The sequence below is a fragment of the Callionymus lyra genome, chromosome 8 (assembly GCF_982586985.1).
Source record: "Callionymus lyra chromosome 8, fCalLyr1.hap1.1, whole genome shotgun sequence".
NCBI classification, from domain to species: Eukaryota; Metazoa; Chordata; class Actinopteri; order Syngnathiformes; family Callionymidae; genus Callionymus; species Callionymus lyra.
Window position 1 is genome coordinate 3,759,397 of NC_141825.1, and position 27,512 is coordinate 3,786,908.

Sequence of the window (27,512 nt, forward strand, 5' to 3'; positions counted from 1 at the left end):
GGCTCCTTACTCTGTGTGGCTCCTTACTCTGTCTTGTCCCTTACTCTGTGTGGCTCCTTACTCTGTGTGGCTCCTTACTCTGTGTTGTTCCTTACCCTGTGTTGCTCCTTACTCTGTGTTGCTCCTTACTCTTTCTGGTTCCTTACTCTGTGTTGTTCCTTACTCTGTCTGGTTACTTACTCTGTGTGGCTCCTTACTTTGTCAGGTTCCTTTCTTTGTGTGGCTCCTTACCCTGTGTGGTTCCTTACCCTGTGTGGTTCCTTACCCTATGTGGCTCCCTACCTTTTCTGGTTCTTTACCCTTTGTGGCCCCGTAAGTGGCTCTCGTTGACCTTTCGAGCCCCTCTAAAAGGTCATGCACATGGTTGCCATCGCTTCTCGGCCTTTTGGCTAAGATCAGGTGTAGTATCTGTTCTTATCAGTTTAATATCTGATACGTCTCCTATATGGAGACCATATATTAAATTGATTTTTGGACATGGGAGAAGGGCCAGGGGCTTGCTCCACCCTCTCTGCGCATTGACCCGGTATTGCATTATCTCTGGGAACAGTGCAAAAACCTAAAAGTTGTATGGAAATTAAGTGTACAAACCCCTCAAGCGGTTGGCCAAGGCCTTTCCCAATTGATGTGGAGTGTTCAAGTGAGGAGAAGGATGGGGGTATTTCGTTCCTTACCCTTCCTGGTTCCCTTCTCTGTATGGCTCCTTACCCTGTATGGTTCCTTACTCTGTCTGGTTCCTTTCATAGTGTGGCTCCTTACTCTGCCTTGTTCCTTACCCTATATGGTTCCTTAATCTGTCTGGTTCCTTTCATAGTCTTGCTCCTTACTCTGCCTTGTTCCTTACCCTATATGGTTCCTTACTCTGTCTGGTTCCTTTCATAGTGTGGCTCCTTACTCTGCCTTGTTCCTTACCCTATATGGTTCCTTAATCTGTCTGGTTCCTTTCATAGTGTTGCTCTCCTTACTAGGTCTGGGTTCTTACTCTGTGTGGCTCCTTACTCTGCCTTGTTCCTTACCCTGTGTGGCTCATTACTCCCCACCATGAGTAAGAACAAGGGATTATTTCCAGGCCATCAAGTCTATGAGCTCTACAATTCATACTTACCTGGCAGGGGAGACACCATGATCAGGAAGGTGGTTCACCCAAGGCGAGGCCCGGCCATTGCACTCTAGGTCATGCTGACCTTTGCGAATTCCCCAAATGTGGGAATCTCGACTGCATAATTTCTGGTAGTGGGGGACTGCGTTCGCGCTCTCCCCCGTTCATCACTTGTTAAAGAATGCTTTAGTTTGATGCAAGCTCGTGTGGAACACTCAGCCGAGGCTTGTCCTTGTCTGTAGGGTTTAACAAGTTGCCGGGTAGGTTGGAATCACCTTCTGGGATCAAGTTAAAATCGCGCTCTCAGTGAATGACCTTTGTCAACCTTCTTAGCACTGGACTGATCTCAAACTGTTGGCCCAGGCCTTTCCCAATTGATGTGGAGCATTCCAGTGAGGAGAAGGAGATCTGGTTCCTTACCCTGCCTGGTTCCTTTCTCTGTATGGCTCCTTACCCTGTCTGGTTCCTTACCCTGTTTGGCTCCTTACTCTGTGTTGTTCCTTACCCTGTGTGGCTCCTTACTCTGTGTTGCTCCTTACTCTGTCTTGTCCCTTACTCTGTGTGGCTCCTTACTCTGTGTGGCTCCTTACTCTGTGTTGTTCCTTACCCTGTGTTGCTCCTTACTCTGTGTTGCTCCTTACTCTGTCTGGTTCCTTACTCTGTGTTGTTCCTTACTCTGTCTGGTTACTTACTCTGTGTGGCTCCTTACCTTGTCAGGTTCCTTTCTTTGTGTGGTTCCTTACCCTGTGCGGTTCCTTACCCTATGTGGCTCCCTACCTTTTCTGGTTCTTTACCCTTTGTGGCCCCGTAAGTGGCTCTCGTTGACCTTTCGAGCCCCTCTAAAAGGTCATGCACATGGTTGCCATCGCTTCTCGGCCTTTTGGCTAAGATCAAGTGTAGTATCTGTTCTTATCAGTTTAATATCTGATACGTCTCCTATATGGAGACCATATGTTAAATTGATTTTTGGACATGGGAGGAGGGCCAGGGGCTTGCTCCACCCTCTCTGCGCATTGACCCGGTATTGCATTATCTCTGGGAACAGTGCAAAAACCTAAAAGTTGTATGGAAATTAAGTGTACAAACCCCTCAAGCGGTTGGCCAAGGCCTTTCCCAATTGATGTGGAGTGTTCAAGTGAGGAGAAGGATGGGGGTATTTCGTTCCTTACCCTTCCTGGTTCCCTTCTCTGTATGGCTCCTTACCCTGTATGGTTCCTTACTCTGTCTGGTTCCTTTCATAGTGTTGCTCCTTACTCTGCCTTGTTCCTTACCCTATATGGTTCCTTACTCTGTCTGGTTCCTTTCATAGTGTGGCTCCTTACTCTGCCTTGTTCCTTACCCTATATGGTTCCTTAATCTGTCTGGTTCCTTTCATAGTGTTGCTCTCCTTACTAGGTCTGGGTTCTTACTCTGTGTGGCTCCTTACTCTGCCTTGTTCCTTACCCTGTGTGGCTCATTACTCCCCACCATGAGTAAGAACAAGGGATTATTTCCAGGCCATCAAGTCTATGAGCTCTACAATTCATACTTACCTGGCAGGGGAGACACCATGATCAGGAAGGTGGTTCACCCAAGGCGAGGCCCGGCCATTGCACTGTAGGTCATGCTGACCTTTGCGAATTCCCCAAATGTGGGAATCTCGACTGCATAATTTCTGGGAGTGGGGGACTGCGTTCGCGCTCTCCCCCGTTCATCACTTGTTAAAGAATGCTTTAGTTTGATGCAAGCTCGTGTGGAACACTCAGCCGAGGCTTGTCCTTGTCTGTAGGGTTTAACAAGTTGCCGGGTAGGTTGGAATCACCTTCTGGGATCAAGTTAAAATCGCGCTCTCAGTGAATGACCTTTGTCGACCTTCTTAGCACTGGACTGATCTCAAACTGTTGGCCCAGGCCTTTCCCAATTGATGTGGAGCATTCCAGTGAGGAGAAGGAGATCTGGTTCCTTACCCTGCCTGGTTCCTTTCTCTGTATGGCTCCTTACCCTGTCTGGTTCCTTAACCTGTTTGGCTCCTTACTCTGTGTTGTTCCTTACCCTGTGTGGCTCCTTACTCTGTGTTGCTCCTTACTCTGTCTTGTCCCTTACTCTGTGTGGCTCCTTACTCTGTGTGGCTCCTTACTCTGTGTTGTTCCTTACCCTGTGTTGCTCCTTACTCTGTGTTGCTCCTTACTCTGTCTGGTTCCTTACTCTGTGTTGTTCCTTACTCTGTCTGGTTACTTACTCTGTGTGGCTCCTTACTTTGTCAGGTTCCTTTCTTTGTGTGGCTCCTTACCCTGTGTGGTTCCTTACCCTGTGTGGTTCCTTACCCTATGTGGCTCCCTACCTTTTCTGGTTCTTTACCCTTTGTGGCCCCGTAAGTGGCTCTCGTTGACCTTTCGAGCCCCTCTAAAAGGTCATGCACATGGTTGCCATCGCTTCTCGGCCTTTGGTTAAGACTGCGATCACCTCCGTTGGGTAGATCACACTCTTGCTGATCAGTGGCTGGAGGATATTTCATCTCTCCAGTGAAAAAACAGAGCATTTCTTGTAACTGTTTCCATTTTTCACAGGGGATACACGGCACACGCACTTTACTACCTTGGACCAGTATACTGGTTCCTGGTAACAGGTAAGTACCTCTTAAGTTTTACCTTTTAAGTTTGGCTTTTTAGTGATTTTTTATAGATTTTATTGTTCATTTTTATCATAGTTTTGTGGTGTCTCCACCATGTCAGCCTCCCATGCTGGCATGCGGAGGCACCACACTGTGCGTTTTAATTTTAATGAAGTTAATGGTAAACTTTTAAACATGTCAAGACTAGATTTTTCTAGAAAGCTGATTCAGCAAATTTTGGAGTTTACTCCAAATGACTTGAACTGTATCCTTTCGTTACCCTTTAACAAAGGATTCGATGTCAGTTTTAGGTCTGCTGTTTAGCTTAAAGATTTTTGGATTCGTTTTGAGAATGCCAAACCCCAGTTTTCTGCATTTGCAGTGGAGAAACTGACGGACAACTCCTTGAAAACGGTGATTGTCCGAATGTTCAATGAAACTGTAAATGCAGAGGATGTATGCATATGGCTGGGGAGATATTGTACTGTCAAAGGCCAGGCTACCAAGGTGAGAGATGAGGATGGCATCTGGAACTGCTCATGGAGGGTCCCTATCCAGCAATGGCCGGACCCTCAGGGCTTCCAGGGCCTAAAACATCTCCCACCAATGATGGTCCTGGGAGAAAACAGGGGCTACATCCACTACCAGGGTCAGCCCAAGCTCTGCCGGAGATGTGGGGAGCATGGACACCTGGTAGAGGCTTGTGAAAAAGTATTCTGTGGCAAGTGCAGAGAAATTGGACATACTTATGAACAGTGTTCCAATGGCAGAAAGTGCAATCTTTGTGGTGACTTGAACCATCTCTTCAGAGACTGTCCACGATCTTTTGCCAACAAGTTGAAAGTGACAAGAATGGCGGAAAAGGAAAATGGAGAGAAAGAGAGGGAAAGTTTCCCGCCAAATCAAAAAATTGGCGGGAAACTTTCAAATCTCCCTCCAAATCCTCCTAGTGGTGGAGAGGGCCCACAGGGGGAGGGAGAAGGGGAGGGGACATCTTCCTCCTCCACCTCAGTCTCCGCCTCCACTGACTCCACAGAGTCCACAAATAATGTGGAGGACAAAATGGAGGAAGTGGGGGAGTCTGATGGCAAACTGGAGGAGGAAGATCAAACACTGTATGTCCCCCTCCCAAATCCACAGCTCTCCAAGAGACCGGCGTCCGATATATCTCTGGATCCCCCAGAGATGGTGGAGAAGAGGGGAAGACCTGGAGCTTTTACAGAGAGCGACTCCAGTGAGGGCTCCAGAGAATTCCCTCCAAACCCCCCCAACGAGGTCTCTTTCCTTGATGTCGCCTTACAGTCAACCCCAAAAGCTCGCAAAACTGGTAAGAAAAGCCATGCTGCCAAGCCCGACACCGAGAGCTCGAAGGGGAAAGTCAGCTCGAAGGCTCCACTCAAAAACCATGAGTGTAGATGGGAGCTACTTTCACAAGATATCAAATGATTTTTATAGTCCCCTCTCTGTAGTCTTTTAAAAATGTTTTACCTGTTGCTTTTAACCTTACTCATGTCTATCACCTTCTCGACTATCAATGTTAGAAGTGTGAAGTCGAGAGTTAGAGCCCAAACTGTTTTAACGTTCTTAAAGGATTTTAAAGCAGATGTGTTTTTACTTCAGGAGTGTGGGCTACCCTTTTTAAAAAGCTACAGAGAGTGGGAAAAGCTATGGCCACAGCCCTCTATATGGAGCGGCTCGAACCAAAACAAAAATGACGGGGTGGCCATCCTAATTAAAAACAAAAATATCTCACTGAAGGGTAGCACAGTGGTGAAAGACGGACGGGCAATTTTAGCAAACTTGACTTTTATGGGAACCGACATTAACATTTTAAATGTATATGGTTTTAATGACAAAAACGACAGGTATGACCTTTTAGAAGACCTGCAGTCCCAGTAGGTCATGCTGACCTTTGCGAATTCCCCAAATGTGGGAATCTCGACTGCATAATTTCTGGTAGTGGGGGACTGCGTTCGCGCTCTCCCCCGTTCATCACTTGTTAAAGAATGCTTTAGTTTGATGCAAGCTCGTGTGGAACACTCAGCCGAGGCTTGTCCTTGTCTGTAGGGTTTAACAAGTTGCCGGGTAGGTTGGAATCACCTTCTGGGATCAAGTTAAAATCGCGCTCTCAGTGAATGACCTTTGTCGACCTTCTTAGCACTGGACTGATCTCAAACTGTTGGCCCAGGCCTTTCCCAATTGATGTGGAGCATTCCAGTGAGGAGAAGGAGATCTGGTTCCTTACCCTGCCTGGTTCCTTTCTCTGTATGGCTCCTTACCCTGTCTGGTTCCTTACCCTGTTTGGCTCCTTACTCTGTGTTGTTCCTTACCCTGTGTGGCTCCTTACTCTGTGTTGCTCCTTACTCTGTCTTGTCCCTTACTCTGTGTGGATCCTTACTCTGTGTTGATCCTTACCCTGTGTTGCTCCTTACTCTGTGGGTAAGGAGGTTGGAATCACCTTCTGGGATCAAGTTAAAATCGCGCTCTCAGTGAATGACCTTTGTCGACCTTCTTAGCACTGGACTGATCTCAAACTGTTGGCCCAGGCCTTTCCCAATTGATGTGGAGCATTCCAGTGAGGAGAAGGAGATCTGGTTCCTTACCCTGCCTGGTTCCTTTCTCTGTATGGCTCCTTACCCTGTCTGGTTCCTTAACCTGTTTGGCTCCTTACTCTGTGTTGTTCCTTACCCTGTGTGGCTCCTTACTCTGTGTGGCTCCTTACTCTGTCTTGTCCCTTACTCTGTGTGGCTCCTTACTCTGTGTGGCTCCTTACTCTGTGTTGTTCCTTACCCTGTGTTGCTCCTTACTCTGTGTTGCTCCTTACTCTGTCTGGTTCCTTACTCTGTGTTGTTCCTTACTCTGTCTGGTTACTTACTCTGTGTGGCTCCTTACTTTGTCAGGTTCCTTTCTTTGTGTGGCTCCTTACCCTGTGTGGTTCCTTACCCTGTGTGGTTCCTTACCCTATGTGGCTCCCTACCTTTTCTGGTTCTTTACCCTTTGTGGCCCCGTAAGTGGCTCTCGTTGACCTTTCGAGCCCCTCTAAAAGGTCATGCACATGGTTGCCATCGCTTCTCGGCCTTTTGGCTAAGATCAGGTGTAGTATCTGTTCTTATCAGTTTAATATCTGATACGTCTCCTATATGGAGACCATATATTAAATTGATTTTTGGACATGGGAGAAGGGCCAGGGGCTTGCTCCACCCTCTCTGCGCATTGACCCGGTATTGCATTATCTCTGGGAACAGTGCAAAAACCTAAAAGTTGTATGGAAATTAAGTGTACAAACCCCTCAAGCGGTTGGCCAAGGCCTTTCCCAATTGATGTGGAGTGTTCAAGTGAGGAGAAGGATGGGGGTATTTCGTTCCTTACCCTTCCTGGTTCCCTTCTCTGTATGGCTCCTTACCCTGTATGGTTCCTTACTCTGTCTGGTTCCTTTCATAGTCTTGCTCCTTACTCTGCCTTGTTCCTTACCCTATATGGTTCCTTACTCTGTCTGGTTCCTTTCATAGTGTGGCTCCTTACTCTGCCTTGTTCCTTACCCTATATGGTTCCTTAATCTGTCTGGTTCCTTTCATAGTGTTGCTCTCCTTACTAGGTCTGGGTTCTTACTCTGTGTGGCTCCTTACTCTGCCTTGTTCCTTACCCTGTGTGGCTCATTACTCCCCACCATGAGTAAGAACAAGGGATTATTTCCAGGCCATCAAGTCTATGAGCTCTACAATTCATACTTACCTGGCAGGGGAGACACCATGATCAGGAAGGTGGTTCACCCAAGGCGAGGCCCGGCCATTGCACTCTAGGTCATGCTGACCTTTGCGAATTCCCCAAATGTGGGAATCTCGACTGCATAATTTCTGGTAGTGGGGGACTGCGTTCGCGCTCTCCCCCGTTCATCACTTGTTAAAGAATGCTTTAGTTTGATGCAAGCTCGTGTGGAACACTCAGCCGAGGCTTGTCCTTGTCTGTAGGGTTTAACAAGTTGCCGGGTAGGTTGGAATCACCTTCTGGGATCAAGTTAAAATCGCGCTCTCAGTGAATGACCTTTGTCAACCTTCTTAGCACTGGACTGATCTCAAACTGTTGGCCCAGGCCTTTCCCAATTGATGTGGAGCATTCCAGTGAGGAGAAGGAGATCTGGTTCCTTACCCTGCCTGGTTCCTTTCTCTGTATGGCTCCTTACCCTGTCTGGTTCCTTACCCTGTTTGGCTCCTTACTCTGTGTTGTTCCTTACCCTGTGTGGCTCCTTACTCTGTGTTGCTCCTTACTCTGTCTTGTCCCTTACTCTGTGTGGCTCCTTACTCTGTGTGGCTCCTTACTCTGTGTTGTTCCTTACCCTGTGTTGCTCCTTACTCTGTGTTGCTCCTTACTCTGTCTGGTTCCTTACTCTGTGTTGTTCCTTACTCTGTCTGGTTACTTACTCTGTGTGGCTCCTTACCTTGTCAGGTTCCTTTCTTTGTGTGGTTCCTTACCCTGTGCGGTTCCTTACCCTATGTGGCTCCCTACCTTTTCTGGTTCTTTACCCTTTGTGGCCCCGTAAGTGGCTCTCGTTGACCTTTCGAGCCCCTCTAAAAGGTCATGCACATGGTTGCCATCGCTTCTCGGCCTTTTGGCTAAGATCAAGTGTAGTATCTGTTCTTATCAGTTTAATATCTGATACGTCTCCTATATGGAGACCATATGTTAAATTGATTTTTGGACATGGGAGGAGGGCCAGGGGCTTGCTCCACCCTCTCTGCGCATTGACCCGGTATTGCATTATCTCTGGGAACAGTGCAAAAACCTAAAAGTTGTATGGAAATTAAGTGTACAAACCCCTCAAGCGGTTGGCCAAGGCCTTTCCCAATTGATGTGGAGTGTTCAAGTGAGGAGAAGGATGGGGGTATTTCGTTCCTTACCCTTCCTGGTTCCCTTCTCTGTATGGCTCCTTACCCTGTATGGTTCCTTACTCTGTCTGGTTCCTTTCATAGTGTTGCTCCTTACTCTGCCTTGTTCCTTACCCTATATGGTTCCTTACTCTGTCTGGTTCCTTTCATAGTGTGGCTCCTTACTCTGCCTTGTTCCTTACCCTATATGGTTCCTTAATCTGTCTGGTTCCTTTCATAGTGTTGCTCTCCTTACTAGGTCTGGGTTCTTACTCTGTGTGGCTCCTTACTCTGCCTTGTTCCTTACCCTGTGTGGCTCATTACTCCCCACCATGAGTAAGAACAAGGGATTATTTCCAGGCCATCAAGTCTATGAGCTCTACAATTCATACTTACCTGGCAGGGGAGACACCATGATCAGGAAGGTGGTTCACCCAAGGCGAGGCCCGGCCATTGCACTCTAGGTCATGCTGACCTTTGCGAATTCCCCAAATGTGGGAATCTCGACTGCATAATTTCTGGTAGTGGGGGACTGCGTTCGCGCTCTCCCCCGTTCATCACTTGTTAAAGAATGCTTTAGTTTGATGCAAGCTCGTGTGGAACACTCAGCCGAGGCTTGTCCTTGTCTGTAGGGTTTAACAAGTTGCCGGGTAGGTTGGAATCACCTTCTGGGATCAAGTTAAAATCGCGCTCTCAGTGAATGACCTTTGTCAACCTTCTTAGCGCTGGACTGATCTCAAACTGTTGGCCCAGGCCTTTCCCAATTGATGTGGAGCATTCCAGTGAGGAGAAGGAGATCTGGTTCCTTACCCTGCCTGGTTCCTTTCTCTGTATGGCTCCTTACCCTGTCTGGTTCCTTACCCTGTTTGGCTCCTTACTCTGTGTTGTTCCTTACCCTGTGTGGCTCCTTACTCTGTGTTGCTCCTTACTCTGTCTTGTCCCTTACTCTGTGTGGCTCCTTACTCTGTGTGGCTCCTTACTCTGTGTTGTTCCTTACCCTGTGTTGCTCCTTACTCTGTGTTGCTCCTTACTCTGTCTGGTTCCTTACTCTGTGTTGTTCCTTACTCTGTCTGGTTACTTACTCTGTGTGGCTCCTTACCTTGTCAGGTTCCTTTCTTTGTGTGGTTCCTTACCCTGTGCGGTTCCTTACCCTATGTGGCTCCCTACCTTTTCTGGTTCTTTACCCTTTGTGGCCCCGTAAGTGGCTCTCGTTGACCTTTCGAGCCCCTCTAAAAGGTCATGCACATGGTTGCCATCGCTTCTCGGCCTTTTGGCTAAGATCAAGTGTAGTATCTGTTCTTATCAGTTTAATATCTGATACGTCTCCTATATGGAGACCATATGTTAAATTGATTTTTGGACATGGGAGTAGGGCCAGGGGCTTGCTCCACCCTCTCTGCGCATTGACCCGGTATTGCATTATCTCTGGGAACAGTGCAAAAACCTAAAAGTTGTATGGAAATTAAGTGTACAAACCCCTCAAGCGGTTGGCCAAGGCCTTTCCCAATTGATGTGGAGTGTTCAAGTGAGGAGAAGGATGGGGGTATTTCGTTCCTTACCCTTCCTGGTTCCCTTCTCTGTATGGCTCCTTACCCTGTATGGTTCCTTACTCTGTCTGGTTCCTTTCATAGTGTGGCTCCTTACTCTGCCTTGTTCCTTACCCTATATGGTTCCTTAATCTGTCTGGTTCCTTTCATAGTGTTGCTCTCCTTACTAGGTCTGGGTTCTTACTCTGTGTGGCTCCTTACTCTGCCTTGTTCCTTACCCTGTGTGGCTCATTACTCCCCACCATGAGTAAGAACAAGGGATTATTTCCAGGCCATCAAGTCTATGAGCTCTACAATTCATACTTACCTGGAAGGGGAGACACCATGATCAGGAAGGTGGTTCACCCAAGGCGAGGCCCGGCCATTGCACTGTAGGTCATGCTGACCTTTGCGAATTCCCCAAATGTGGGAATCTCGACTGCATAATTTCTGGTAGTGGGGGACTGCGTTCGCGCTCTCCCCCGTTCATCACTTGTTAAAGAATGCTTTAGTTTGATGCAAGCTCGTGTGGAACACTCAGCCGAGGCTTGTCCTTGTCTGTAGGGTTTAACAAGTTGCCGGGTAGGTTGGAATCACCTTCTGGGATCAAGTTAAAATCGCGCTCTCAGTGAATGACCTTTGTCGACCTTCTTAGCACTGGACTGATCTCAAACTGTTGGCCCAGGCCTTTCCCAATTGATGTGGAGCATTCCAGTGAGGAGAAGGAGATCTGGTTCCTTACCCTGCCTGGTTCCTTTCTCTGTATGGCTCCTTACCCTGTCTGGTTCCTTACCCTGTTTGGCTCCTTACTCTGTGTTGTTCCTTACCCTGTGTGGCTCCTTACTCTGTGTTGCTCCTTACTCTGTCTTGTCCCTTACTCTGTGTGGCTCCTTACTCTGTGTTGATCCTTACCCTGTGTTGCTCCTTACTCTGTGTTGCTCCTTACTCTGTCTGGTTCCTTACTCTGTGTTGTTCCTTACTTTGTCTGGTTACTTACTCTGTGTGGCTCCTTACTTTGTCAGGTTCCTTTCTTTGTGTGGTTCCTTACCCTGTGCGGTTCCTTACCCTATGTGGCTCCCTACCTTTTCTGGTTCTTTACCCTTTGTGGCCCCGTAAGTGGCTCTCGTTGACCTTTCGAGCCCCTCTAAAAGGTCATGCACATGGTTGCCATCGCTTCTCGGCCTTTTGGCTAAGATCAAGTGTAGTATCTGTTCTTATCAGTTTAATATCTGATACGTCTCCTATATGGAGACCATATATTAAATTGATTTTTGGACATGGGAGAAGGGCCAGGGGCTTGCTCCACCCTCTCTGCGCATTGACCCGGTATTGCATTATCTCTGGGAACAGTGCAAAAACCTAAAAGTTGTATGGAAATTAAGTGTACAAACCCCTCAAGCGGTTGGCCAAGGCCTTTCCCAATTGATGTGGAGTGTTCAAGTGAGGAGAAGGATGGGGGTATTTCGTTCCTTACCCTTCCTGGTTCCCTTCTCTGTATGGCTCCTTACCCTGTATGGTTCCTTACTCTGTCTGGTTCCTTTCATAGTGTTGCTCCTTACTCTGCCTTGTTCCTTACCCTATATGGTTCCTTACTCTGTCTGGTTCCTTTCATAGTGTGGCTCCTTACTCTGCCTTGTTCCTTACCCTATATGGTTCCTTAATCTGTCTGGTTCCTTTCATAGTGTTGCTCTCCTTACTAGGTCTGGGTTCTTACTCTGTGTGGCTCCTTACTCTGCCTTGTTCCTTACCCTGTGTGGCTCATCACTCCCCACCATGAGTAAGAACAAGGGATTATTTCCAGGCCATCAAGTCTATGAGCTCTACAATTCATACTTACCTGGAAGGGGAGACACCATGATCAGGAAGGTGGTTCACCCACGGCGAGGCCCGGCCATTGCACTGTAGGTCATGCTGACCTTTGCGAATTCCCCAAATGTGGGAATCTCGACTGCATAATTTCTGGTAGTGGGGGACTGCGTTCGCGCTCTCCCCCGTTCATCACTTGTTAAAGAATGCTTTAGTTTGATGCAAGCTCGTGTGGAACACTCAGCCGAGGCTTGTCCTTGTCTGTAGGGTTTAACAAGTTGCCGGGTAGGTTGGAATCACCTTCTGGGATCAAGTTAAAATCGCGCTCTCAGTGAATGACCTTTGTCGACCTTCTTAGCACTGGACTGATCTCAAACTGTTGGCCCAGGCCTTTCCCAATTGATGTGGAGCATTCCAGTGAGGAGAAGGAGATCTGGTTCCTTACCCTGCCTGGTTCCTTTCTCTGTATGGCTCCTTACCCTGTCTGGTTCCTTAACCTGTTTGGCTCCTTACTCTGTGTTGTTCCTTACCCTGTGTGGCTCCTTACTCTGTGTGGCTCCTTACTCTGTCTTGTCCCTTACTCTGTGTGGCTCCTTACTCTGTGTGGCTCCTTACTCTGTGTTGTTCCTTACCCTGTGTTGCTCCTTACTCTGTGTTGCTCCTTACTCTTTCTGGTTCCTTACTCTGTGTTGTTCCTTACTCTGTCTGGTTACTTACTCTGTGTGGCTCCTTACTTTGTCAGGTTCCTTTCTTTGTGTGGCTCCTTACCCTGTGTGGTTCCTTACCCTGTGTGGTTCCTTACCCTATGTGGCTCCCTACCTTTTCTGGTTCTTTACCCTTTGTGGCCCCGTAAGTGGCTCTCGTTGACCTTTCGAGCCCCTCTAAAAGGTCATGCACATGGTTGCCATCGCTTCTCGGCCTTTTGGCTAAGATCAGGTGTAGTATCTGTTCTTATCAGTTTAATATCTGATACGTCTCCTATATGGAGACCATATATTAAATTGATTTTTGGACATGGGAGAAGGGCCAGGGGCTTGCTCCACCCTCTCTGCGCATTGACCCGGTATTGCATTATCTCTGGGAACAGTGCAAAAACCTAAAAGTTGTATGGAAATTAAGTGTACAAACCCCTCAAGCGGTTGGCCAAGGCCTTTCCCAATTGATGTGGAGTGTTCAAGTGAGGAGAAGGATGGGGGTATTTCGTTCCTTACCCTTCCTGGTTCCCTTCTCTGTATGGCTCCTTACCCTGTATGGTTCCTTACTCTGTCTGGTTCCTTTCATAGTCTTGCTCCTTACTCTGCCTTGTTCCTTACCCTATATGGTTCCTTACTCTGTCTGGTTCCTTTCATAGTGTGGCTCCTTACTCTGCCTTGTTCCTTACCCTATATGGTTCCTTAATCTGTCTGGTTCCTTTCATAGTGTTGCTCTCCTTACTAGGTCTGGGTTCTTACTCTGTGTGGCTCCTTACTCTGCCTTGTTCCTTACCCTGTGTGGCTCATTACTCCCCACCATGAGTAAGAACAAGGGATTATTTCCAGGCCATCAAGTCTATGAGCTCTACAATTCATACTTACCTGGCAGGGGAGACACCATGATCAGGAAGGTGGTTCACCCAAGGCGAGGCCCGGCCATTGCACTCTAGGTCATGCTGACCTTTGCGAATTCCCCAAATGTGGGAATCTCGACTGCATAATTTCTGGTAGTGGGGGACTGCGTTCGCGCTCTCCCCCGTTCATCACTTGTTAAAGAATGCTTTAGTTTGATGCAAGCTCGTGTGGAACACTCAGCCGAGGCTTGTCCTTGTCTGTAGGGTTTAACAAGTTGCCGGGTAGGTTGGAATCACCTTCTGGGATCAAGTTAAAATCGCGCTCTCAGTGAATGACCTTTGTCAACCTTCTTAGCACTGGACTGATCTCAAACTGTTGGCCCAGGCCTTTCCCAATTGATGTGGAGCATTCCAGTGAGGAGAAGGAGATCTGGTTCCTTACCCTGCCTGGTTCCTTTCTCTGTATGGCTCCTTACCCTGTCTGGTTCCTTACCCTGTTTGGCTCCTTACTCTGTGTTGTTCCTTACCCTGTGTGGCTCCTTACTCTGTGTTGCTCCTTACTCTGTCTTGTCCCTTACTCTGTGTGGCTCCTTACTCTGTGTGGCTCCTTACTCTCTGTTGTTCCTTACCCTGTGTTGCTCCTTACTCTGTGTTGCTCCTTACTCTGTCTGGTTCCTTACTCTGTGTTGTTCCTTACTCTGTCTGGTTACTTACTCTGTGTGGCTCCTTACCTTGTCAGGTTCCTTTCTTTGTGTGGTTCCTTACCCTGTGCGGTTCCTTACCCTATGTGGCTCCCTACCTTTTCTGGTTCTTTACCCTTTGTGGCCCCGTAAGTGGCTCTCGTTGACCTTTCGAGCCCCTCTAAAAGGTCATGCACATGGTTGCCATCGCTTCTCGGCCTTTTGGCTAAGATCAAGTGTAGTATCTGTTCTTATCAGTTTAATATCTGATACGTCTCCTATATGGAGACCATATGTTAAATTGATTTTTGGACATGGGAGGAGGGCCAGGGGCTTGCTCCACCCTCTCTGCGCATTGACCCGGTATTGCATTATCTCTGGGAACAGTGCAAAAACCTAAAAGTTGTATGGAAATTAAGTGTACAAACCCCTCAAGCGGTTGGCCAAGGCCTTTCCCAATTGATGTGGAGTGTTCAAGTGAGGAGAAGGATGGGGGTATTTCGTTCCTTACCCTTCCTGGTTCCCTTCTCTGTATGGCTCCTTACCCTGTATGGTTCCTTACTCTGTCTGGTTCCTTTCATAGTGTTGCTCCTTACTCTGCCTTGTTCCTTACCCTATATGGTTCCTTACTCTGTCTGGTTCCTTTCATAGTGTGGCTCCTTACTCTGCCTTGTTCCTTACCCTATATGGTTCCTTAATCTGTCTGGTTCCTTTCATAGTGTTGCTCTCCTTACTAGGTCTGGGTTCTTACTCTGTGTGGCTCCTTACTCTGCCTTGTTCCTTACCCTGTGTGGCTCATTACTCCCCACCATGAGTAAGAACAAGGGATTATTTCCAGGCCATCAAGTCTATGAGCTCTACAATTCATACTTACCTGGCAGGGGAGACACCATGATCAGGAAGGTGGTTCACCCAAGGCGAGGCCCGGCCATTGCACTCTAGGTCATGCTGACCTTTGCGAATTCCCCAAATGTGGGAATCTCGACTGCATAATTTCTGGTAGTGGGAGACTGCGTTCGCGCTCTCCCCCGTTCATCACTTGTTAAAGAATGCTTTAGTTTGATGCAAGCTCGTGTGGAACACTCAGCCGAGGCTTGTCCTTGTCTGTAGGGTTTAACAAGTTGCCGGGTAGGTTGGAATCACCTTCTGGGATCAAGTTAAAATCGCGCTCTCAGTGAATGACCTTTGTCGACCTTCTTAGCACTGGACTGATCTCAAACTGTTGGCCCAGGCCTTTCCCAATTGATGTGGAGCATTCCAGTGAGGAGAAGGAGATCTGGTTCCTTACCCTGCCTGGTTCCTTTCTCTGTATGGCTCCTTACCCTGTCTGGTTCCTTAACCTGTTTGGCTCCTTACTCTGTGTTGTTCCTTACCCTGTGTGGCTCCTTACTCTGTGTTGCTCCTTACTCTGTCTTGTCCCTTACTCTGTGTGGCTCCTTACTCTGTGTGGCTCCTTACTCTGTGTTGTTCCTTACCCTGTGTTGCTCCTTACTCTGTGTTGCTCCTTACTCTGTCTGGTTCCTTACTCTGTGTTGTTCCTTACTCTGTCTGGTTACTTACTCTGTGTGGCTCCTTACTTTGTCAGGTTCCTTTCTTTGTGTGGCTCCTTACCCTGTGTGGTTCCTTACCCTGTGTGGTTCCTTACCCTATGTGGCTCCCTACCTTTTCTGGTTCTTTACCCTTTGTGGCCCCGTAAGTGGCTCTCGTTGACCTTTCGAGCCCCTCTAAAAGGTCATGCACATGGTTGCCATCGCTTCTCGGCCTTTTGGCTAAGATCAAGTGTAGTATCTGTTCTTATCAGTTTAATATCTGATACGTCTCCTATATGGAGACCATATATTAAATTGATTTTTGGACATGGGAGAAGGGCCAGGGGCTTGCTCCACCCTCTCTGCGCATTGACCCGGTATTGCATTATCTCTGGGAACAGTGCAAAAACCTAAAAGTTGTATGGAAATTAAGTGTACAAACCCCTCAAGCGGTTGGCCAAGGCCTTTCCCAATTGATGTGGAGTGTTCAAGTGAGGAGAAGGATGGGGGTATTTCGTTCCTTACCCTTCCTGGTTCCCTTCTCTGTATGGCTCCTTACCCTGTATGGTTCCTTACTCTGTCTGGTTCCTTTCATAGTGTTGCTCCTTACTCTGCCTTGTTCCTTACCCTATATGGTTCCTTACTCTGTCTGGTTCCTTTCATAGTGTGGCTCCTTACTCTGCCTTGTTCCTTACCCTATATGGTTCCTTAATCTGTCTGGTTCCTTTCATAGTGTTGCTCTCCTTACTAGGTCTGGGTTCTTACTCTGTGTGGCTCCTTACTCTGCCTTGTTCCTTACCCTGTGTGGCTCATTACTCCCCACCATGAGTAAGAACAAGGGATTATTTCCAGGCCATCAAGTCTATGAGCTCTACAATTCATACTTACCTGGCAGGGGAGACACCATGATCAGGAAGGTGGTTCACCCAAGGCGAGGCCCGGCCATTGCACTCTAGGTCATGCTGACCTTTGCGAATTCCCCAAATGTGGGAATCTCGACTGCATAATTTCTGGTAGTGGGGGACTGCGTTCGCGCTCTCCCCCGTTCATCACTTGTTAAAGAATGCTTTAGTTTGATGCAATCTCGTGTGGAACACTCAGCCGAGGCTTGTCCTTGTCTGTAGGGTTTAACAAGTTGCCGGGTAGGTTGGAATCCCCTTCTGGGCTCAAGTTAAAATCGCGCTCTCAGTGAATGACCTTTGTCGACCTTCTTATCACTGGACTGATCTCAAACTGTTGGCCCAGGCCTTTCCCAATTGATGTGGAGCATTCCAGTGAGGAGAAGGAGATCTGGTTCCTTACCCTGCCTGGTTCCTTTCTCTGTATGGCTCCTTACCCTGTCTGGTTCCTTACCCTGTTTGGCTCCTTACTCTGTGTTGTTCCTTACCCTGTGTGGCTCCTTACTCTGTGTTGCTCCTTACTCTGTCTTGTCCCTTACTCTGTGTGGCTCCTTACTCTGTGTGGCTCCTTACTCTGTCTTGTTCCTTACCCTGTGTTGCTCCTTACTCTGTGTTGCTCCTTACTCTGTCTGGTTCCTTACTCTGTGTTGTTCCTTACTCTGTCTGGTTACTTACTCTGTGTGGCTCCTTACTTTGTCAGGTTCCTTTCTTTGTGTGGCTCCTTACCCTGTGTGGTTCCTTACCCTGTGTGGTTCCTTACCCTATGTGGCTCCCTACCTTTTCTGGTTCTTTACCCTTTGTGGCCCCGTAAGTGGCTCTCGTTGACCTTTCGAGCCCCTCTAAAAGGTCATGCACATGGTTGCCATCGCTTCTCGGCCTTTTGGCTAAGATCAAGTGTAGTATCTGTTCTTATCAGTTTAATATCTGATACGTCTCCTATATGGAGACCATATATTAAATTGATTTTTGGACATGGGAGAAGGGCCAGGGGCTTGCTCCACCCTCTCTGCGCATTGACCCGGTATTGCATTATCTCTGGGAACAGTGCAAAAACCTAAAAGTTGTATGGAAATTAAGTGTACAAACCCCTCAAGCGGTTGGCCAAGGCCTTTCCCAATTGATGTGGAGTGTTCAAGTGAGGAGAAGGATGGGGGTATTTCGTTCCTTACCCTTCCTGGTTCCCTTCTCTGTATGGCTCCTTACCCTGTATGGTTCCTTACTCTGTCTGGTTCCTTTCATAGTGTTGCTCCTTACTCTGCCTTGTTCCTTACCCTATATGGTTCCTTACTCTGTCTGGTTCCTTTCATAGTGTGGCTCCTTACTCTGCCTTGTTCCTTACCCTATATGGTTCCTTAATCTGTCTGGTTCCTTTCATAGTGTTGCTCTCCTTACTAGGTCTGGGTTCTTACTCTGTGTGGCTCCTTACTCTGCCTTGTTCCTTACCCTGTGTGGCTCATTACTCCCCACCATGAGTAAGAACAAGGGATTATTTCCAGGCCATCAAGTCTATGAGCTCTACAATTCATACTTACCTGGCAGGGGAGACACCATGATCAGGAAGGTGGTTCACCCAAGGCGAGGCCCGGCCATTGCACTGTAGGTCATGCTGACCTTTGCGAATTCCCCAAATGTGGGAATCTCGACTGCATAATTTCTGGTAGTGGGGGACTGCGTTCGCGCTCTCCCCCGTTCATCACTTGTTAAAGAATGCTTTAGTTTGATGCAAGCTCGTGTGGAACACTCAGCCGAGGCTTGTCCTTGTCTGTAGGGTTTAACAAGTTGCCGGGTAGGTTGGAATCACCTTCTGGGATCAAGTTAAAATCGCGCTCTCAGTGAATGACCTTTGTCGACCTTCTTAGCACTGGACTGATCTCAAACTGTTGGCCCAGGCCTTTCCCAATTGATGTGGAGCATTCCAGTGAGGAGAAGGAGATCTGGTTCCTTACCCTGCCTGGTTCCTTTCTCTGTATGGCTCCTTACCCTGTCTGGTTCCTTACCCTGTTTGGCTCCTTACTCTGTGTGGCTCCTTACTCTGTGTTGCTCCTTACTCTGTCTTGTCCCTTACTCTGTGTGGCTCCTTACTCTGTGTGGCTCCTTACTCTGTGTTGCTCCTTACCCTGTGTTGCTCCTTACTCTGTGTTGCTCCTTACTCTGTCTGGTTCCTTACTCTGTGTTGTTCCTTACTCTGTCTGGTTACTTACTCTGTGTGGCTCCTTACTTTGTCAGGTTCCTTTCTTTGTGTGGCTCCTTACCCTGTGTGGTTCCTTACCCTGTGTGGTTCCTTACCCTATGTGGCTCCCTACCTTTTCTGGTTCTTTACCCTTTGTGGCCCCGTAAGTGGCTCTCGTTGACCTTTCGAGCCCCTCTAAAACGTCATGCACATGGTTGCCATCGCTTCTCGGCCTTTTGGCTAAGATCAAGTGTAGTATCTGTTCTTATTAGTCTACGCTTCTCGGCGTTTGGTTAAGTCTGCGATCACCTCCGTTGGGTAGATCACACTCTTGCTGATCAGTGGCTTGAGTGTTCCCTACTCTGGAGGATATTTCATCTCTCCAGTGAAAAAACAGAGCATTTCTTGTAACTGTTTCCATTTTTCACAGGGGAATACACGGCACAATTAACACAAACAATTACAGAAATGGAAATGACAAAATGCATAAAAACTTTTAAAAAACACAAAAGCCCAGGAGAGGATGGACTCCCTGTGGAATTTTATTGGACTTTCTGGGACATTTTAACCCCTGACTTGCCTGCTGTTTTAACGACTTTGACACAATGACGACACTTCCCGACAGTTTTAGAGTAGGAATAGTTACACTTTTACACAAAGACAAGACGTACATCCGGAACTGGAGACCAATTACACTTTTAAATGTTGATTGTAAACTTTTTAGTAAGATTTTAGCATCACGTATGTCTCCTTTTTTAGATGGGCTGATCCACCCGGATCAAGCCTGTGCCGTCCCTGGGAGGAAGATCACAGACAACCTCATACTGATCCGAGACACCATCTGTCTGGCGAGAGACAGAAACATCCGACTTTTAGTATTAAATTTAGATTTTGAAAAAGCCTTTGATCGGATCTCGCACCAGTACCTCTTCAAGGTACTGCAAAAGATGGGTTTTCCACAGAAATACTTGGATTGGGTGGGCCTGCTATACCGGGATATAACAAGCAGATTTGTTGTTAACGGGCATCTGACAAAAGCAGTAAATATCCGCTGCGGTGTCCGACAGGGATGTCCGTTATCTGCCCTCTTGTATGTGGCTTGCATTGAACCTCTGGCACAGGTCTTGAGAAGGGACCAATGGATCAGGGGGGTGCCAATTCCGGGTAGTGGAGGGAGGGAAGCAAAATGTTTTTTATATATGGACGATTTTAGTATTCTCTGTTCTGACCTCCTCTCTCTCCACAGAACTTTAGACCTGACTGACTGGTTTGGACTGGCCTCTGGGTCCAAGCTCAACAGAGATAAGACCCATGCCCACTTCTACCGACCTTGGACTGACGTTGAAAAGACCGGACTACCTCTGACAGTGACCCAGACTGAACTAAAAATACTTGGGGTAAAATTTGACAAACACGGGGAGGGGGCGACAAATTGGAACCAGGTGTTAGGTAAAGTTAGTCAAAGAGTGGGATAGTGGGGACTAAGACGACTGACTTTTGAAGGGAAGATTTTAATCATAAAGACAGTTATAGTACCTCTTTTTTTATTGGTATGTTCAGTTTTTACCCCGCCTAGGAGGGTGCTTTTAACTGTTGAAAGGAAGCTCTTTTATTTTTTATGGCGCTCAAAAACCGAAAGGTTAAAGAGAGCGACCATGAAAAAGGAAAGAGAAAAGGGAGGGAAAGGGTTTCCAGACCTCAGACTGGTACTCGGAGGACATTACACATCCCTCCACCTAAAAATAGTAACCGCCCCATCCAGAAATCCAAAAACCGTAGCTATGACACGTTTCTGGATGGGGTACTATCTCCGACGGTTGGGACTGGTGAAGTGGGACCTCCGAGTGCCAGTGTCTTTTAACATGCCACCCTCCTATGGTTTTATCGAGAAATTTTTAAAGGGTTTTAATCTTGAGGGAGATGTACATGTTTTAAGTAGATTGAACTCTCTTGTGTCTCTTGTGCAGGAGCGGGAACCAGTGAGTCCAGTGCGTGGGCTTACCCAAGGTGAGCCCAGCACAGTTTGGAAGAATGTGAACCACCCTGCCCTCACCAACGGACTACGGGATCTGTCCTGGATGGTGGCCCACGAGATCCTCCCGGTCAGGTCCGTCATGCACTCCCGAGGAATGGCAGCGCATTCAACCTGCCCACGGCCAGGGTGTGGCGCCTCTGAGTCAGTGAGGCATGTCTTCTGGGAGTGCAGTTCTGCTGTCGAGCTGTGGGCACTGGCCGGCTCCTTGAAATTCCCGAACTTGCCAACAGGTGGAGACCTGACAGCCCAGATGGTGCTGTATGGGGTGAGCCAGAGAAAGATCCCTGAAAAGGTGTTGGCAGGTTACTGGCTCACCCTAGCCGCGATAAAAGAAAGCCTGTGGTCCTCCAGAAACCTGTTGGTGAGGAAGCAGAGGCAGACTCCCCCCGTGGCTGTGCTCCGCAGGGCCTCTCTAACCATCAACACCATGAGAGAAAGCGGCGGGCCCCGGACACAGTTGCAAAGAAGCGTCGTCTCTGCTTCACCGGACGAAGGAACCGGAGCCACACGGTGAAGCTCAAGGCAGAGGCGGACCATGGCTCTCTGGGCGTGGCTGGTGGGTAGGAGCAATGGGGAGGAAGGCTCTGTTCACCTGGGGATGGACCAGTTTTCCGTTGGAGGGGGAAGCGGTGGGGAACATATCTTGGACTTGCCCCGCTCCTGCACAACATCCAAGAGAGAAGAGAAAGGAAATTGTTTTTATACCTTGTTTTAGTATCTCTTTTAACTGTATGTTTTTCATTTTTAAATCCCTTTAAAAATGTGAAAAGACACTGAACTGCCAATAAAAAATTCTTGAAAATCAAAGAAAATGGCTAAGATCAAGTGTAGTATCTGTTCTTATCAGTTTAATATCTGATACGTCTACTATATGGAGACCATATGTTAAATTGATTTTTGGACATGGGAGAAGGGCCAGGGGCTTGTTCCACCCTCTCTGCGCATTGACCGCGATCACTTCTCGGCCTTTGGTTAAGACTGCGATCACCTCCGCTGGGTAGATCACACTCTTGCTGATCAGTGGCTTGAGTGTTCCCTACTCTGGAGGATATTTCATCTCTCCAGTGAAAAAACAGAGCTTTTCTTGTAACTGTTTCCATTTTTCACAGGGGAATACACGGCACACGCACTTTACTACCTTGGACCAGTATACTGGTTCCTGGTAACAGGTAAGTACCTTTTAAGTTTTACCTTTTAAGTTTGGCTTTTTATTGATTTTTTTTTAGATTTATTGTTCATTTTTATCATAGTTTTGTGGTGTCTCCACCATGTCAGCCTCCCATGCTGGCATGCGGAGGCACCACACTGTGCGTTTTAATTTTAATGAAGTTAATGGTAAACTTTTAAACATGTCAAGACTAGATTTTTCTAGAAAGCTGATTCAGCAAATTTTGAAGTTTACTCCAAATGACTTGAACTGTATCCTTTCGTTACCCTTTAACAAAGGATTCGATGTCAGTTTTAGGTCTGCTGTTCAGCTTAAAGATTTTTGGATTCGTTTTGAGAATGCCAAACCCCAGTTTTCTGCATTTGCAGTGGAGAAACTGACGGACAACTCCTTGAAAACGGTGATTGTCCGAATGTTCAATCAAACTGTAAATGCAGAGGATGCATGCATATGGCTGGGGAGATATTGTACTGTCAAAGGCCAGGCTACCAAGGTGAGAGATGAGGATGGCATCTGGAACTGCTCGTGGAGGGTCCCTATCCAGCAATGGCCGGACCCTCAGGGCTTCCAGGGCCTAAAACATCTCCCACCAATGATGGTCCTGGGAGAAAACAGGGGCTACATCCACTACCAGGGTCAGCCCAAGCTCTGCCGGAGATGTGGGGAACATGGACACCTGGTAAAGGCTTGTGAAAAAGTCTTCTGTGGCAAGTGCAGAGAAATTGGACATAGTTATGAACAGTGTTCCAATGGCAGAAAGTGCAATCTTTGTGGTGACTTGAACCATCTCTTCAGAGACTGTCCACGATCTTTTGCCAACAAGTTGAAAGTGACAAGAATGGCGGAAAAGGAAAATGGAGAGAAAGAGAGGGAAAGTTTCCCGCCAAATCAAACAATTGGCGGGAAACTTTCAAATCTCCCTCCAAATCCTCCTAGTGGTGGAGAGGGCCCACAGGGGGAGGGGGAGGGGACATCTTCCTCCTCCACCTCAGTCTCCGCCTCCACTGACTCCACAGAGTCCACAGATAATGTGGAGGACAAAATGGAGGAAGTGGGGGAGTCTGATGGCAAACTGGAGGAGGAAGATCAAACACTGTATGTCCCCCTCCCAAATTCACAGCTCCCCAAGAGACCGGCGTCCGATATATCTCTGGATCCCCCAGAGATGGTGGAGAAGAGGGGAAGACCTGGAGCTTTTACAGAGAGCGACTCCAGTGAGGGCTCCAGGGAATTCTCTCCAAACCCCCCCAACGAGGTCTCTTTCCTTGATGTCGCCTTACAGTCAACCCCAAAAGCTCGCAAAACTGGTAAGAAAAGCCGTGCTGCCAAGCCCGACACCGAGAGCTCGAAGGGGAAAGTCAGCTCGAAGTCTCCACTCAAAAACCATGAGTGTAGATGGGAGCTACTTTCACAAGATATCAAATGATTTTTATAGTCCCCTCTCTGTAGTCTTTTAAAATGTTTTACCTGTTGCTTTTAACCTTACTCATGTCTATCACCTTCTCGACCATTAATGTTAGAAGTGTGAAGTCGAGAGTTAGAGCCCAAACTGTTTTAACGTTCTTAAAGGATTTTAAAGCAGATGTGTTTTTACTACAGGAGTGTGGGCTACCCTTTTTAAAAAACTACAGGAAAAGCTATATGGAGCGGCTCAAACAAAAACAAAAATGACGGGGTGGCCATCCTAATTAAAAACAAAAATATCTCACTGAAGGGTAGCACAGTGGTGAAAGACGGACGGGCAATTTTAGCAAACTTGACTTTTATGGGAACCGACATTAACATTTTAAATGTATATGGTTTTAATGACAAAAACGACAGATATGACCTTTTAGAAGACCTGCAGTCCCACATGCTAGGTAGGAGACCATTAGTTGTTGGAGGGGATTTTAATTGTATTTTAAGTAGGAGTGACCGCAAAGGAGCAGGGTGCGATTTTAAATTGGACAAAACGTCGGTTTTATTACAGGAGATCCGAAAAGATTTTAAACTATGCGACTGTTTTAAAACACTGCATCCAAGAGAGGAGGGCTTCACTTGGTTCAGTAGTGATGGTACCAGAGCCTCTCGCATTGACTACCTTTTTTCAAGAGACTGCCCCCCGACAGATGCAACATTAACACCTGTTTTCTTTTCTGATCACGTCCTTCTCTCCTGCACACTTTCAATCACGCAAGGTGTGACTGTAGGAAGAGGTCTGTGGAAACTCAACTGCTCCCTTTTAGAAGATAGGGAGTTAGTTAGGGAATACCGGGAGCAGTACAAAGACTGGCAGACCCTTCAAGACATGTACAAGACACGAGCACCGTGGTGGGAAATGGTGAAAGGGAGGACACAGACTTTCTTTATGAAGGCAGGTAAAAAGACAAAAGATAGGGACGACAGACGCATGATGGGACTGCAGAAAAGACTACAAAGATACTTTTTATTAAACCAAAATGGTATCGTTTTAAACGAGGAGATTTTAAATGTAAAACAGGAAATGACTGCAATAAGTGAAAAGAAAAGTAAAGGGGTAATAATAAGGAGTAAAGAAAGAGAAATAGAAGAAGGGGAAAAGTGTACACGTTATTTTTTTAGGAAGATTTTAAACAGAGGGGGAGGGATTTTTAATTTAAAAAATGGAGAAAATATTGAAAATACAAATGAGGGACTAAAAGAAGTCATTGAAACTTTTTTTTTACAAATATATATAACAGAAAGCAGGTCGAAGAAAATGTTTTAAATGAACTTTTAAAAATGCTGTCAAAAACAATCAATGACAGTGAAACTTTAACACAAACAATTACAGAAATGGAAATGACAAAATGTATAAAAACCTTTAAAAACCACAAAAGCCCAGGAGAGGATGGACTCCCTGTGGAATTTTATTGGACTTTCTGTGACATTTTAACCCCCGACTTGCTTGCTGTTTATAACGACTTTGACACAATGACAACACTTCCCGACAGTTTTAGAGTAGGAATAGTTACACTTTTACACAAAGACAAAACGGAAATCCGGAACTGGAGACCAATTACACTTTTAAATGTTGATTGTAAACTTTTTAGTAAGATTTTAGCATCACGTATGTCTCCTTTTTTAGATGGGCTGATCCACCCGGATCAAGCCTGTGCCGTCCCTGGGAGGAAGATCACAGACAACCTCATACTGATCCGAGACACCATCTAATTCAATTCAATTCAATTTTATTTAAAGTGTCTTATCATAACAAAGTTATCTCAAGACACTATACATTTGAAATAAGACTACAGTTGATTAAGGAAAAATAGATCCCAGCAATTCAACAAAGAGCAAGAAACAAAACACTGTACAGTGAGCAATGGCGAGGAAAAACTTCCTTTTAGAAGGCAGAAACCTCGAGCGGAACCAGACTCATTGTTGACGGCCTGCCGCTTTGACCGGCTGGGAGGAAGGATGGGGGGGTAGACAGATGGATAAGGAGAGGAGTGAGGGAGGAATTGGTGAGAGAAAAGAGGATAGTGTAGGAGGGTCCATGGGGGTGCTGGAGAGAACTCGGGATCTGATGACGTGGTGGATCACTGGATCAGCAGCAGCTCTGGAGGTGGATCCCTGGGGCTCCGGGAGAGAAATAAAAAGGTGTGGGTTTGGGACAAATGTATACAATACACAGGTATACAGACTCCGGTGACGGGTGAAGCTATATAGAGGGGAGAGGGGGGGGGGGGGGGGGGGGTTGAAATAGCCAGGCCAGAGGGCACATACCTAGCACAGCAGATCCAGACACAGGGGCCCAAGCCGCGGCAGGAACCCGCGGGAGACCAGGACCCGGCAGGCGAGATAACCACCAGAGCCGACCCCAAACACCAGCGAGAAGGCGGACCACCACCGGGGGCGCGAGAGGGCAAGCACAGGCGAGGACGACCGAGGAAGCAGAGAGGGGGAGGCACCAGGCGCAGGCACCGGGGCAGAGGGGCAGCCAGAAGAACCAGTCAGGGGATAGAGCCCCGGGGCCAGGCCGGGCCACGGAGGACCCCCAGACCGTCAGGCTGCCACCAAGTCCATAGCAGGGGACCGAGTCAAGGAGATAGGGATCCACCACAGCAGCAGCGGCGGAGCCCCCCCCAATACCCTGCGGACACGGCCAGTAGCCGGGTGGAGTGCCACCGCATGAGCCCGGTGGAGCAATGGCCAGGCACCGGCCCAGGTCCCCCGGGTCACAGGGGGGCCACGGTTGTGCGGGCAGGGCGGGGGCAATGGGGCTGCAGCCGTCCGGGAACGGCCCCCAATCTTTAGACTGTAGACCATCCCCAACAGCCGCAGCCCACCTCCCCCATGAGGGAAGTTTGGGGGGCCAGCAGTATTCCATGGGCGGTCCACGGTCTCTAAGGTGCAGAGGCCCCGCCCATCACACGTACTGACCCCCAGCCCCCGCCCCCACCCACCATGCAGCACCCAGGGGGACAGCAGCACTTGCATGGGCGGTACATGGTCACTACGGTAACATGGGTCCGCCCAATGCCTCCGCCGTCCCCCCAATGTGGCCCCGCCCAGTGTGGCCCCCCCCACCCGGGAAGCCCCCGAAAGACCGACCAACCCGGCCACGAACCCCCAGGACCAAGGGCGACAAACTCCCCGACCACAGCACATGCCACACAGGGCGGGTAGAGGACCACAGCCACCGCTGCAGCAGACACCCACCCCAAGACAGGATGCCCCCCACCACAGACCAGGTGAAGCCATCGGGGATGGAAGGTCATCCAGAACACCCGGCCAGCCCCAGCCCCACCCCTAACGGTTCACCCGCCAACCCCGTCAGCAGGACCAGCAACCCCCCAGCCCCAGCACCGCCCCCAGCGCAACCCCCCAACCACCCCCGCCAGCACCAGCCCCCACGCACCACCAAAGACCCCCCGGAAGCGGGCCACCCCCCCGCCAGCACACGGGGCCATCGCGGCACCAGCGGTCACCACCACCAGGCCCAAGGCACCCACAGGCCCCACCCGCCGGCCCCCTCACACCCGAATCGGCCAAGCCAGAACGGCCCCGGCGAGAAAAGAAGGATATACAGAGCTCGGTGTCTAAAACTAAAACTAAAACTCCTCCAGCATTCTCAGCCTATAGCAGCTAAGATAAACAGTTTTGTTAGTTATGACAGCTAGAGATAAACAGTCAAGTTAATTATAGGCTTTATCGAAAAGTAAGGTTTTAAGATTATTTTTAAACATAGAGAGGGTGTCTGCCCTCCGGACTGAAGCCGCTAGTTTGTTCCTCAGCAGAGGGGCTTGAAAACTGAAGGCCCTGGCTCCGAATCTACATTTAGAGATTTGTGGTATAACTAGTAGATCAGAGTTTAGGGATCGTAAGGTCCTTGAGGGTTGGTAAGTTTGGATTAAATCTTTAATGTATGTTGGTGCTAGACCATGTAAGGCTTTATAGGTTAGGAGAAGGATTTTAAATTGTATTCTAAATTCTACAGGAAGCCAATGTAGGGAAGACAGTACAGGGGAAATGTGTTTGCGCCTCTTAGTCTTATTCAGGACACGAGCTGCAGAGTTCTGAATGAGCTGAAGAGTTCTGAGACACAGAACCTTGTGGGACACCATAGCTGACCTTAGTGTGTGTCGATGAGAGGTGGTTG

General features: G+C 48.0%; 21 non-coding genes and 1 pseudogene across 21 annotated transcripts; all 22 read left to right on the plus strand.

The window, feature by feature from the left end:
• The first annotated feature begins 369 nt into the window (after nt 1-369).
• On the plus strand, nt 370-560 carry LOC148073340 (U2 spliceosomal RNA). The gene has a single exon (XR_015712250.1). It is a non-coding gene; the product is annotated as a U2 spliceosomal RNA (small nuclear RNA).
• A 537-nt stretch (nt 561-1,097) lies between these two features.
• On the plus strand, nt 1,098-1,262 carry LOC148073341 (U1 spliceosomal RNA). The gene has a single exon (XR_015712505.1). It is a non-coding gene; the product is annotated as a U1 spliceosomal RNA (small nuclear RNA).
• A 701-nt stretch (nt 1,263-1,963) lies between these two features.
• Nucleotides 1,964-2,154, plus strand: LOC148073342 (U2 spliceosomal RNA). Its single transcript, XR_015712238.1, has one exon. It is a non-coding gene; the product is annotated as a U2 spliceosomal RNA (small nuclear RNA).
• A 469-nt stretch (nt 2,155-2,623) lies between these two features.
• LOC148073343 (U1 spliceosomal RNA) lies at nt 2,624-2,788 on the plus strand. The gene has a single exon (XR_015712544.1). It is a non-coding gene; the product is annotated as a U1 spliceosomal RNA (small nuclear RNA).
• A 3,965-nt stretch (nt 2,789-6,753) lies between these two features.
• On the plus strand, nt 6,754-6,944 carry LOC148073344 (U2 spliceosomal RNA). Its single transcript, XR_015712251.1, has one exon. It is a non-coding gene; the product is annotated as a U2 spliceosomal RNA (small nuclear RNA).
• Nucleotides 6,945-7,413: 469 nt separating this feature from the next.
• LOC148073345 (U1 spliceosomal RNA) lies at nt 7,414-7,578 on the plus strand. The gene has a single exon (XR_015712506.1). It is a non-coding gene; the product is annotated as a U1 spliceosomal RNA (small nuclear RNA).
• Nucleotides 7,579-8,279: 701 nt separating this feature from the next.
• LOC148073346 (U2 spliceosomal RNA) lies at nt 8,280-8,470 on the plus strand. Its single transcript, XR_015712239.1, has one exon. It is a non-coding gene; the product is annotated as a U2 spliceosomal RNA (small nuclear RNA).
• A 469-nt stretch (nt 8,471-8,939) lies between these two features.
• Nucleotides 8,940-9,104, plus strand: LOC148073347 (U1 spliceosomal RNA). The gene has a single exon (XR_015712507.1). It is a non-coding gene; the product is annotated as a U1 spliceosomal RNA (small nuclear RNA).
• A 701-nt stretch (nt 9,105-9,805) lies between these two features.
• Nucleotides 9,806-9,996, plus strand: LOC148073348 (U2 spliceosomal RNA). Its single transcript, XR_015712245.1, has one exon. It is a non-coding gene; the product is annotated as a U2 spliceosomal RNA (small nuclear RNA).
• Nucleotides 9,997-10,397: 401 nt separating this feature from the next.
• LOC148073349 (U1 spliceosomal RNA) lies at nt 10,398-10,562 on the plus strand. The gene has a single exon (XR_015712574.1). It is a non-coding gene; the product is annotated as a U1 spliceosomal RNA (small nuclear RNA).
• A 684-nt stretch (nt 10,563-11,246) lies between these two features.
• Nucleotides 11,247-11,437, plus strand: LOC148073350 (U2 spliceosomal RNA). Its single transcript, XR_015712217.1, has one exon. It is a non-coding gene; the product is annotated as a U2 spliceosomal RNA (small nuclear RNA).
• A 469-nt stretch (nt 11,438-11,906) lies between these two features.
• On the plus strand, nt 11,907-12,071 carry LOC148073351 (U1 spliceosomal RNA). The gene has a single exon (XR_015712585.1). It is a non-coding gene; the product is annotated as a U1 spliceosomal RNA (small nuclear RNA).
• A 718-nt stretch (nt 12,072-12,789) lies between these two features.
• LOC148073352 (U2 spliceosomal RNA) lies at nt 12,790-12,980 on the plus strand. Its single transcript, XR_015712252.1, has one exon. It is a non-coding gene; the product is annotated as a U2 spliceosomal RNA (small nuclear RNA).
• Nucleotides 12,981-13,449: 469 nt separating this feature from the next.
• Nucleotides 13,450-13,614, plus strand: LOC148073353 (U1 spliceosomal RNA). Its single transcript, XR_015712508.1, has one exon. It is a non-coding gene; the product is annotated as a U1 spliceosomal RNA (small nuclear RNA).
• Nucleotides 13,615-14,315: 701 nt separating this feature from the next.
• On the plus strand, nt 14,316-14,506 carry LOC148073354 (U2 spliceosomal RNA). Its single transcript, XR_015712240.1, has one exon. It is a non-coding gene; the product is annotated as a U2 spliceosomal RNA (small nuclear RNA).
• Nucleotides 14,507-14,975: 469 nt separating this feature from the next.
• Nucleotides 14,976-15,140, plus strand: LOC148073355 (U1 spliceosomal RNA). The gene has a single exon (XR_015712559.1). It is a non-coding gene; the product is annotated as a U1 spliceosomal RNA (small nuclear RNA).
• Nucleotides 15,141-15,858: 718 nt separating this feature from the next.
• Nucleotides 15,859-16,049, plus strand: LOC148073356 (U2 spliceosomal RNA). The gene has a single exon (XR_015712218.1). It is a non-coding gene; the product is annotated as a U2 spliceosomal RNA (small nuclear RNA).
• Nucleotides 16,050-16,518: 469 nt separating this feature from the next.
• On the plus strand, nt 16,519-16,683 carry LOC148073357 (U1 spliceosomal RNA). The gene has a single exon (XR_015712510.1). It is a non-coding gene; the product is annotated as a U1 spliceosomal RNA (small nuclear RNA).
• A 718-nt stretch (nt 16,684-17,401) lies between these two features.
• LOC148073358 (U2 spliceosomal RNA) lies at nt 17,402-17,592 on the plus strand. Its single transcript, XR_015712219.1, has one exon. It is a non-coding gene; the product is annotated as a U2 spliceosomal RNA (small nuclear RNA).
• Nucleotides 17,593-18,061: 469 nt separating this feature from the next.
• On the plus strand, nt 18,062-18,226 carry LOC148073359 (U1 spliceosomal RNA). Its single transcript, XR_015712521.1, has one exon. It is a non-coding gene; the product is annotated as a U1 spliceosomal RNA (small nuclear RNA).
• Nucleotides 18,227-18,927: 701 nt separating this feature from the next.
• Nucleotides 18,928-19,018, plus strand: LOC148073360 (U2 spliceosomal RNA; annotated as a pseudogene).
• A 2,511-nt stretch (nt 19,019-21,529) lies between these two features.
• Nucleotides 21,530-21,724, plus strand: LOC148073361 (U2 spliceosomal RNA). Its single transcript, XR_015712278.1, has one exon. It is a non-coding gene; the product is annotated as a U2 spliceosomal RNA (small nuclear RNA).
• The last annotated feature ends 5,788 nt before the right edge of the window (nt 21,725-27,512 follow it).